At 40.7% G+C, this 11,507-nt stretch overlaps 1 pseudogene; it reads left to right on the top strand.

The window, feature by feature from the left end:
• Nucleotides 1-3,407: 3,407 nt before the first annotated feature.
• LOC118833226 lies at nucleotides 3,408-3,895 on the top strand (annotated as a pseudogene).
• Nucleotides 3,896-11,507: the final 7,612 nt, after the last annotated feature.

Genomic DNA, 11,507 nt, shown 5'->3' on the forward strand with positions numbered 1-11,507 from the left:
ATGCAAATGAATTGAGAGTGCTTTTTAGGGAATACATACATGCATTCACACATTCATACATAACTGTATTTATAGTCAAGGCCTTTTCCCTACCTTAGGATCTTTTTTATTCACCCTCCCCTATAGAATTGGAATTCACATGTGGAATAATCCCTTGCTGGAAAGCTGTACATGTGTCTATCAAAGGGACTTTGATTCTCAGGCGAGAGAACAACCCTAAACTATCTATCATCTTGGTAGTGCCCATGCGATATAGAGGTAGAACTCACTGGAAAGAATCAGGCCTATATTAACTGGCTACGGTCCTGCATATTTGAGGGTCTCGGTGGTACCTATTTTGGGTACAGCTAGGTAGGACAGTGGATAGAATGTGATCCTGGAGTCAGAAGGACCTGAGTTCAAATCCAGGCTCAGACACTTAGAAGCAGTGTGACCCTGGGCAAGTTACTTAACCCTGTTTGCTTCCGTTTCCTCATCTGCAAAATAAACTGGAGAAGGGAATGGCAAACCACTCTAGTATCCCAAGAAATCCCCAAATGGGGTCAGGAAGAATTAGGCATGACTAACTGACAACAACCACCTTAATATTTATGTAGTTTTAATTCATTTTTGCTTTCTTTTTTGTCCCAAACTTCTTTTCATTTGTTTTTGTCTTTTTTTAATATTTAATTTTATTTTTAGTTTACAACAGACGGTTCTACATAATTTTGAGTTCCAGATTTTCTCCCCTCCCTTCCCCCTCCCTCCCCAGGATGGCATGGAATCTCATATAACTACCATGAATAACTTCGCATTGAATTAATTTATACACTAGTCAAGTTGCAGAGAAGAATTATGACCAATGGAATGAGTCATGAGAAAGAAGAAACAGAACCAAAACAAACAAAAAAAACAACCCAAAAACAAAAACAAAAGACAAGAGAAAAAGGTGAGCATGAAGTGTGCCTCAATCTGCATTCAAACTTCACAGTTCTTTCTCTGGATGTAAATAGCATTCTCCATCGTGAGTCCCTTGGAGTTGTCCTTGCACCTTGTGTTGCTGAGAAGAGCGAAGTCTGTCAGGGTTGGTCCTCACGGAATCCATATATCTGTGGTGGTGTACAGTGTTCTCCTGGCTCTTCTCCACTCACTCAGCATTATGTCATGTAGGTTTTTCCAGGTTGTTATGAAGTCCGTATCATCCCCATTTCTTATGGCACAATAGTATTCCATTACCTTCATGTACCACAGCTTGTTCAGCCATTCCACAATTGATGGGCATCCCTTTGATTTCCCATTCTTGGTTACCACAAAAAGAGCCGCTATAAATATCCTTGTACATATGGGTCCTTTTCCCGCTTGTGTGATTTCTTTGGGATACAACCCTAGAAGTGGTATTGCTGGGTCAAAGGGTATGAACATTCCTGTGGCCCTTTGGGCACAGTTCCAAATTACTCTCCAAAATGGCTGCATCATCTCACAACTCCACCAGCAATGCAACAATGTTCCAATTTTCCCACATCCTCTCCAGCATTTATCATTTTCCTGTTTTGTTATTTTAGCCAATCTGACAGGAGAGATGTGGTATCTAAGAGTTGTTTTGATTTGCATTTCTCTAATCAGTAGTGATCCAGACCATTTTTTCATATGCCTATAGATAGCTTTAATTTCTTCCTCTGAAAACTGCCTGTTCATATCCTTTGACCATTTCTCAATTGGGGAATGGCTTGTATCCCTATATGTTTGGCTCAGTTCCCTGTATATTTTAGAAATGAGGCCTTTATCAGAGATACTAGTTGTAAAGATTTTCTCCCAATTTTCTGCTTCCCTCCTAATTTTTGTTGCATTGGATTTTTTTGTACAAAAACATTTCAATTTAACATAATCAAAATTATCCATTTTGCATTTTGTAATGCTCTCTAACTCTTGTTGGGTCATGAATTCTTTTCTTTTCCATAAATCTGATAAGTAAACTATTCCTTGCTCTCCCAAATTACTTATAGTATCAGCCTTTACTCCTAAATCACGAACCCATTTTGACTTTATTTTGGTATATGGTGTAAGATATTGGTCTATACCCAGTTTCTGTCCTACCATTTTCCAATTTTCCCAAAGGATTTTGTGAAATAGTGAATTACTAGCCCAGAAGCTGGCCTCTTTGGGTTTATCAAAGAGGAGATTGCTATAGTTGTTGACTTCTCCATCTTGTATTCCTATCCTATTCCACTGATCCACACCTCTGTTTCTTAGCCAGTACTTTTTTCTTAGCCAGTAGTTTTGATGACTGCTGCTCTGTAGTACAGTTTAATATCTGGTATAGCTAGGCCACCTTCTCTAGCATCTCTTTTCATTAATACCCTAGATGTTCTAGACCTCTTGTTTTTCCAGATGAATTTTGTTATAATTTTGTCCAGCTCCGTAAAATAAATTTTTGGTATTTCAATTGGTATGGCACTGAATAGATAGATTAATTTAGGTAAAATTGACATTTTTATTATATTAGCTCGGCCTAACCATGAGCAACCGATATTTTTCCATTTATTCAGATCTAACTTTATTCACATGAAAAGTGTTTCATAGTTATGTTCATATAGGCCCTGGGTTTCTCTTGGCAGATAGACTCCCAAATATTTTATAGTGTCTACAGTAACTTTGAATGGAATTTCTCTTTCTATCCCTTGCTGTTGGGCTTTGTCAGAAATGTATAGGAATGCTGAGGATTTATGTGGGTTTATTTTATATCCTGCAACTTTGCTAAAGTTGTTTATTATTTCAAGTAGTTTTATACTTGATTCTCTAGGATTCTCTAAAGAAACCATCACATCATCTGCAAAAAGTGAGAATTTAGTTTCTTCTTTTCCAAATCTAATTCCTTTAATTTCTTTTTCTTCTCTTATTGCTGCAGCTAACGTTTCTAGTACCAAATTGAATAGTAGGGGTGATAATGGACATCCTTGTTTCACCCCTGATCTTATTGGGAATGCATCTAGCTTATCCCCATTCCAAATAATGCTTCTTGATGGTTTTAGGTAGATGCTATTTATAATTTGAAGGAAGGTTCCATTTATTCCTATGCTTTCTAGTGTTTTTAATAGGAATGGGTGTAGTATTTTGTCAAAGGCTTTTTCTGCGTCTATTGAAATGATCATATGGTTTCTGCTACTTTTGTTGTTGATATGGTCATTTATGCTAATATTTTTCCTAATATTGAATCAGCCTTGCATTCCTGGAATAAATCCTACCTGGTCATAGTGTATTATTCTTGTGATGAGTTGCTGCAATCTTTTTGCTAATATTTTATTTAAAATTTTTGCATCAGGCCCCGAACGCCGCCACCCACGGTCTCCGGGGCCTCCCCCTCCGCGCCCGAGGTCTCCGGGGGCCTCCCCTCCTCCCCGCCGCCCGAGGTCTCCGGGGATCTCCCCTCCCCCCCGCCGCTCGAGGTCTCCGGGGATCTCCCCTCCGCCGCCCGAGCCCCCACCATGTCGGCCCACCTGCAGTGGATGGTCCTTCGGAACTGCTCCAGCTTCTTGATCAAGCGCAACAAGCAGATGTACAGCACCGAGCCCAACAATCTCAAGGCCCGAAACTCGTTCCGCTACAACGGGCTGATCCACCGGAAGACGGTGGGCATCGAGCCGGCCGCCGACGGCAAGGGCATCGTGGTAGTGCTGAAGCGGAGGGCAGGTCAGAGGAAGCCTGTCACTTCCTATGTGAGGACCACAATCAACAAAAATGCCTGGGCCACACTCAACAGCGTCCGGCATATCATCTGCAAGAATAAATACCGGAAAGATTCATGGCTGCGCCATCCTTCGAAGCCAGAAGCCAGTGGTGGTGAAGAAGAAGCGAACCCGCCCACCCAAGAGCACCTAAGGTGCCAGGCCTGCCTTTGGCTAATAAAGTCAGTCTGCCCCAAAAAAAAAAAAAATTTTTGCATCAATATTCATTAGAGAAATTGGTCTATAATTTTCTTTCTCTATTTTGACTCTACCTGGTTTGGGTATTAGTACCGTATTTGTGTCATAAAAAGAATTTGGTAGGACTCCTTCTTCACCTATTTTCCCAAATAGTCTACAAAGTATTGGAATTAGTTGTTCTTTAAATGTTTGATAGAATTCACATGTAAAACCATCTGGCCCTGGAGATTTTTTCCTAGGGAGTTCATTGATGGCATGCTCAATTTCTTTTTCTGAGATGGGGTTATTTAGAAATTTTACTTCCTTTTTCTGTTAACCTGGGCAGTTTATGTTTTTGTAGATATTCATCCATATCTCTAAGGTTGTCAAATTTATGGGCATACAATTGCGCAAAATACTTCCTAATTATTATTTTGATTTCCTCTTCATTAGAGGTGAACTCACCCTTTTCATTTTTGATACTGGTAATTTGATTTTATTCTTTCTTTTTTTTAATCCAATTGACCAAAGGTTTATCAATTTTATTGGATTTTTCATGAAACCAGCTCTTTGTTTTATTTATTAATGTAATAGGTTTCTTGGTTTCAATTTTGTTAATCTCTCCTTTGATTTTCAGTGTTTCTAATTTGGTATTGGGGGTTTCCAATTTGCTCTTTTTCTAGCTTTTTCAGCTGTATGCCCAGATCATTGATCTCCTTTTTCCCTATTTTATTCATGTAAGCGTTGAGGGATATAAAACTTCCCCTAAGAACTGCTTTTGTTGCATCCCATAAGTTTTGGTATGTTGTTTCATTATTGTCATTCTCTTGAATGAAGTTATTAATTGTTTCTCTGATTTGTTCTTTGGCCCACTCATTCTTTAGAATTAGATTATTTAGTTTCCAATTAGTTTTTAGCTTATTTTTCCATGGTTCTTTATTAAAAATAATTCTTATTGCATCATGATCTGAAAAGGATGCTTCGACTACTTCTGCCTTTCTGCACTGGACTGTGAGGTTTTTATGCCCTAGTACATGGTCAATTTTTGAGTATGTGCCATGTACCGCTGAGCAGAAAGCGAAGAATGGTGAAGGTATACTGGAATGGTTTCTGTTACGGGATTCCGAAGCCTCGTAACTATGCCTAAGCAAAGGACCTGATCTCGCGGACAATGAATGGGGCGGGAGCCGAAAAGATGGTGAAGGACTCCGTTTATTATTTCAGCTAGCAGCACATTTATATCTTTAGTGACGTAGGTACATTCTTTGGTTATGTGGGTGAAGGACAGGTAAAACTGTATACACCTGGGTCCTAAGGACTGCCCCGACTCCGCCTACTCTCCTCCCCTTCTCTTTCCTCGCTACCCCAAAGCTCTCTGCGGTCAGGCAGTAACCGGAAAAGAACCAGAAGTTCCACATGCTCTGCCAGAGAGCCGGAAGTTCCACGTGGTCAGGCAGGCCCGGGCAAAGACCTGGGATTGCTAGGGAGGTAACAAAGGGGAGACCCCTCCTCCTGGCTCCACCCACATCCCAAAGCCCTGAGTCTATCTCAGCAGGCCCCTGGGCCAGGAGGTCTGAGGAAGACAGGGCTCAGCTCTAACTCGGCCCCTAACATCTCCCCCTTTTCTGTCTGCAACAAGAGTCAATGGGTACCGACTCAATGACTGTATACAGGACCCCAAAAAACATACTCGTCACTAAAGGAGTACAACATAGCAAAAAAGGCAAAGCCCCCACAATGGCCACAGTCTCTAAGACATGACTAAGCCAATTGAGGGTTAAAAAGATCTTAATATAACTCAGTGTTGTCTATAACACTGTCAGGTTGTAAATTCTCATGTACTACCCCTCCTTCCTCAGTGGCCAATTGTAACACCTGGGTAATTTCTGCTGTAATGTTCTGACTATGAAATAAGGGTTAAACATAGCATTCATTATCCTAAGGACACAAGGTAGACAAAAACTTATTATGACCAAACAAAGAACATAAGGTACTGTATGGAAAGTAGTCAAGAATACATTAGGAAATGGGTAAATGTTTTGAAAATACTAATAATTTTTGAAACTATCAATAATCAATAATTGTTCTGCTACTTCAATATTCCACTCAATGACTCGTACTCCCCTTTTTTGTCTTTGCTGACACCTCACCACTACAGGTACATCCCAATTTTTTCCTTTAACTATCCCCTAGTAAATAAGCATTGGAAAGATTGAACAACGCATTGATAAATCAAAGGTGGTAGTCCCCTTTGTAAATACAGATACATAGACCCAAAAGGAAAAGCAATGATGTAATTGTCCGTTTAAGATTCAAAAAGTCTTTTCCTGTATAGCTGTCCAGCAGGGAGAATCAAGTCTTCTGGTCCTTGGCATCTGCTCCAGACATCTCCAGCACAGAGGCTTCTTCTTCTTCTTCTCTTCTTGCAGGAACCAGCTTTCTATCCATTCTCCTACAAGAGTAATCTTAGCAGAATTTTAAGTTACCGTATCTAATCCTTATAACCCTGATCATTTTACAAATTCAAAATTGGAACCTTGACCAATTGTTCTGTTTAAGAAATTCACATCAGAACCCAAATTCTTATACTTTCCATTACTCATCATTAATTTTCCTCACCAGAGGGATGAGACTCCAGTACATACATAAATACATTAAATAACCAATTTTCAACACAGTACATATTAATGTCATAAACTTTTGTCATGCCATGTTTCTTTGATGGCAGTTAGAGGATAATACACAAACCATTCTTCTTTTAACATTACTAATTGCAACAAAGCTTTAGACAAGCCTAGCTAGTGACCATAAGGCCCCCGAGATTAAGAACAGGTCCTGTGTATTTACCTAATGGCGAAAGGCCTGAAAGAAAGAAGGGTTGAGGTGAATAAGTCAGCAACCATAAAATTCTCTGAGGATAAGGATAAGACACAGGATACGTTGACCCCAAGATAAGAGAACCTCTGTTTGGGGAAGAATGGATGGAAAGCCGAAAAGCCAGGTGCAATATAGATGTGCAAGATTAGGTAACTAACAACTAATTCCTGCCTGTCACCGATAACCGAACTGTTTGTTTAATCGTCATTGTCATTTAAGACAGATTTACTACCTTGAGATTGATAGTAGAATGAAGCAAGGATGGTGGGAGGTTTATGACTGTGGCCTGCTTGTAAAAATAACTATACTGTTTGCCCCTGGGTAGATTTATTGCGTCTAGATTGTACCCTCAAAGCTTACGTCTGCAAGCTGAGAGGAAGGAGGTTGGGAGGGGGAATTGCGGTTAGGGACCTATATAAACACCCCAATTTTCTGTGTCTAGTGCGCTCTGACACTGAGAGACCTTCGGTGTCCGAGTGGCCCTTTCCCGGGATCGTAATAAATTTTCCTTTCTACTTTCACCTTGAGACGCCTCTGTTGTTAATTTTTGGATTCGTAAAATCCATCCCACACAAAATCATACCTGCAGCTCATGCTTGCCCTCTCACAGGGCTGCTGGCATCTTGGGTCAGCCTTCCTTGATACTCACACCTGGAGTTAGAGTCAGAAAAACAGTCAGTTAATAGTCCCATAAAGTCTTTGAATGGCAAGATTGAATGAATATAATCTCACATTGCTTCAGGAACATCCTTAAAACTAGCTCTAAATAGCTTGTATGCATTTCCTCCCTTGTTCTTAAAAATCTTCCCCTTAAGATCATAAATTACTGCTCTAACACATTTGCATCAGTTTCTCTTCAATCTTCCTATTCTTCTCTAATTATGCCTGATCTGAAAGAATTGAGCCATATAACTTTATCTTTATGCTTTAGATGATGGAATGAATTCAAATCCACATTTAACTTTTTCCATTAATACAGAAATATTCTACAACTTCTCTTTTGTCACTACCTGCTTATTTCTGATTACAGAGATCTGCCATAAAAAAGCATCATATCATCTCACCCAGAACTTGGATAACTCACAGAAAACTGCAACCCATTAGCTTACAGGTGGAAATTCAGCAGGCCTTCTGAAAATCATACAAAAAGAGTTTACAGAGCATTTTAAAAACAATTTAAAATTTATCGTGACATAAACAGGGATGGTCACTAAACTTTCATGAAGAAAAATTATTTGGAGAGCTTTAAAATGAGATGTGTCTCCTACTTAAAGCAAAATAACCTTTAAACATTTGGATTCATTCACAAATTAGACCATAAACCTCCAGATTAACATAAATACAGCTTTAAATGATACAGGCTTGAAAATCACACTCCTATATTTTCAAAGTATTATAACAACTGAATTCTTTGTTATTACAGAATTTCTAAATATCACAAATAGGAATTGTTGATCCTGTGACTTCTGGTATTTCTATATTAATACATTAATATAGAAATACATGCATAACATATATTAATGCATTAATATCTTAAATACACTTTATTAGGAATATTTGCCTGGCCATGAATGAACTTATAAGAGAAAAGAAAAAACTTTATTTGCACCCAGCTTTCTCCAAGCTTCATCTTATGCATTCCAATCCCTGACACTAGTTCTTCCGCTTTTACAAAAAAGGGTTTGAACTAACAAAAAGCCTAAGGAATTTGAAAGAGGTGAGCCACTTCCTTTTAAGCAAAAGGAGCAAGCTAAAACAATTTTAGTTGCTGAGCAGAACTGACAAAGGTGAGTTAAAAAAGAACTCAGGATTATCCATGATAAAAATCTCAGCCACAGGTAAATTACCTTGGGCCGGGAAGTCCCATTGAAAAAGAAAAGAGCCTGCTTATGTTAATTTCCCAGGCGGGGAGCTTCCTTGACCAAGAGTAAGATTTAAACATTTTTAACACAGTCGTACCTTACATAGACAGAGCTTAATGATTATTTTCTTTCTTATAGTAAATACCCAGAGTTTCAATAAAACCTTTCATCATTAACTAGAGGTTACAAATTTCTTTTAGTTTCAGCTCCTAAAGTGGAGTGGGGGGAGGGGTTGGCCCCCAAGGCCACGTGGACTGAACTACAGCTTCTACCCCCACAATCAAACTCCTCCATACCAGTCTCTCTCACCTTCCCAAACTTTTACCTTAACTTTTTTCTTTTCTTTTTTCCCCTCTGTATCTCCAATTACAATTTTTCTTTCCCAAACTACCTTAAACATTTCAAGCAAATAAATTACACACTCACCCAGCTTTCCCTTTCCCCAGCTGGCTTACTTTTCACCTTAAAACTTAAAGATTAAAATGAGCAACAGCTTAAAACTTTTTGGAAGAGAGAACTTTGAACTTGCCAGTCAAAAGTGAGTAGGACTCTGGAAAAAAGAGAATCCAGTGGTACCTTGTCCCCTCTCCTTGTACTGGAAGACTCAGAGTGTCTCTTTATTAGAGATTCACGCATTTTCTGAATTTGCCTTAGTGCCAAATGGTATAAAAATTCTGATTTTATCTTAAGCCAAATTAGAACACATTTCCACTTAAATTTTAAGGGAAAAGTTCCTGCTTTCTTTCTTTTCTCTCTTCAGATCCTTCAAACTGGCCACATTTGAAGGAATGAAGTGAAAAAGAAAGAGCATTATTTTCCAGCACTTTTCCAAAACTACATTTTTCTCTCTCTTTCTCTCTCCCCCGCCCCACCCACTGCTCCGAAGAGCCTGGGGTCAGGAAGGGAGAGAAAGAGATAAGGAAGATTATAGTGTGGCTGATTTCACACTCATACAGAGAGACAGGGAGGATTTGTTTGAATCCTATACACAAAGTGCTTGGCCCTCTGATGTAACAGAGGCCAGGTGCCATGCTTCACTGGGGTTGTGGAGACCCTGCTCTTAAGATAATCTGGGGCAAATCGCCCCTTGGTCTCTTCCAGTTGTTTAGGAGATAATTTTCCCTTACTAGCTTCTTCCGAACTTTCCTGTAATGTATTTTAAGTTCCCAAATGCACGGATTGAAATTATAATGAGGAGTTGAGGTAAGGGCCGAAGGAGATTTCATTCTTTCCTCTGGATCACAGTCTAAGTTGCCTTTTTCTGGTATCTTGTCCTTTAAATCTGCCAAGTTTGCAAGTCCCTCCTCTTGCTCTGTTCCAATAGCCCCAAAAGTCTGTAAAACTTTTGTTTTGAGGAACTTCAGTGTATATCGTGTTTGCTGCAGCTGCTGCTGCGATGTGATGCCCCTAACTTTTCTCAAATAGATCATGCATCCTTGCTTCTTGCTAAGCTTGTGAAGTATTCTATGGAATGTCTCTAAGTCCTTAGAGTCTGTAAAGGATGCACACTGCCCCATGATAAGAAGATAGACCTCCTATCTCATCAGCTTTGTTGAGTTGTGGTTATGAAACTGAGTTGTCCGCGGAGACGAGAAGATAAAGCGTTTCTCGCTGAGTGTTAAACCTTGACCAAGGCTGTGCGTGCATGCGTAGTCTTCCCTCCTGATCATCTCCTTCTTGTTCCCCGAAGGAGGCACCTTGGGTACCGCGGGAACACACAGGCGTGGCCGGACCCGTGTACCGCCCCACGTTTTGAGCGCCACTTGTTACGGGCTTCCGAAGCCTCGTAACTATGCTCGGGGTTCCCCCCAAGCTCCAGGCCTTTGCCTAAGCAAAGGACCTGATCTCGCGGACAATGAATGGGGCGGGAGCCGAAAAGATGGTGAAGGACTCCGTTTATTATTTCAGCAAGCAGCACATTTATATCTTTAGTGATGTAGGTACATTCTTTGGTTATGTGGGTGAAGGACCGGTAAAACTCTATACACCTGGGTCCTAAGGACCGCCCCGACTCCGCCTACTCTCCTCCCCTTCTCTTTCCTCGCTAACCCAAAGCTCCCTGCGGTCAGGCAGTAACCGGAAAAGAACCGGAAGTTCCACATGCTCTGCCAGAGAGCCGGAAGTTCCACGTGGTCAGGCAGGCCCGGGCAAAGACCTGGGATTGCTAGGGAGGCAACAAAGGCGAGACCCCTCCTCCTGGCTCCACCTACATCCCAAAGCCCTGAGTCTATCTCAGCAGGCCCCTGGGCCTGGAGGTCTGAGGAGGACAGGGCTCAGCTCTAACTCGGCCCCTAACAGGTTTCTAGTTGAAAACAACCTATATTTGACTAGTCTCATGCACAGGAATGGAGAAACAAGCAATGGTGAGATCAGTGACCCCATATTGCTTACCTTAGGCCTGTGCTATCTGGCTTACAAAAATGATGAATCAGGAACAGTTGTAGTGAGGGGCATAATGATTTGATCAGGTCTCTGTAGTCCACTGTAAACTGCCAGCTCTCATCTGCCTTCCTCACAGGCAATATAGGATTCTTGTAAGGAGACCTGGTATAACAAAATATTCCAGCTTCCTTTACTTTCATAACTAGAGAAAAATATCTTTCACACCACTGGGGATCCAGTATTGTATGGGATGGTTTGGGTAACTTGAAAAATTTGCATTTGGGGAGTAAAAGCAGGGACTTGCTCTCCCCCAAACCCTTCCAAATACCTGTAAAAATGACTCTAAACATATTCTAGTGCTATAGAACTTACAAAGTCATAGAGTGAAGCAAATCTTCAGCCCAGCAAGAAGGCTCTATTGCAGCAGCCTGGGAGCAGACCACAGTCCTGTGTGGGCAGTACAGGCACAGACCGGGGCAGAGCAGGCTTTGGGATTGAATCACTGGCA

This window comes from Trichosurus vulpecula (assembly GCF_011100635.1).
Source record: "Trichosurus vulpecula isolate mTriVul1 chromosome X unlocalized genomic scaffold, mTriVul1.pri SUPER_X_unloc_4, whole genome shotgun sequence".
NCBI lineage: Eukaryota > Metazoa > Chordata > Mammalia > Diprotodontia > Phalangeridae > Trichosurus > Trichosurus vulpecula.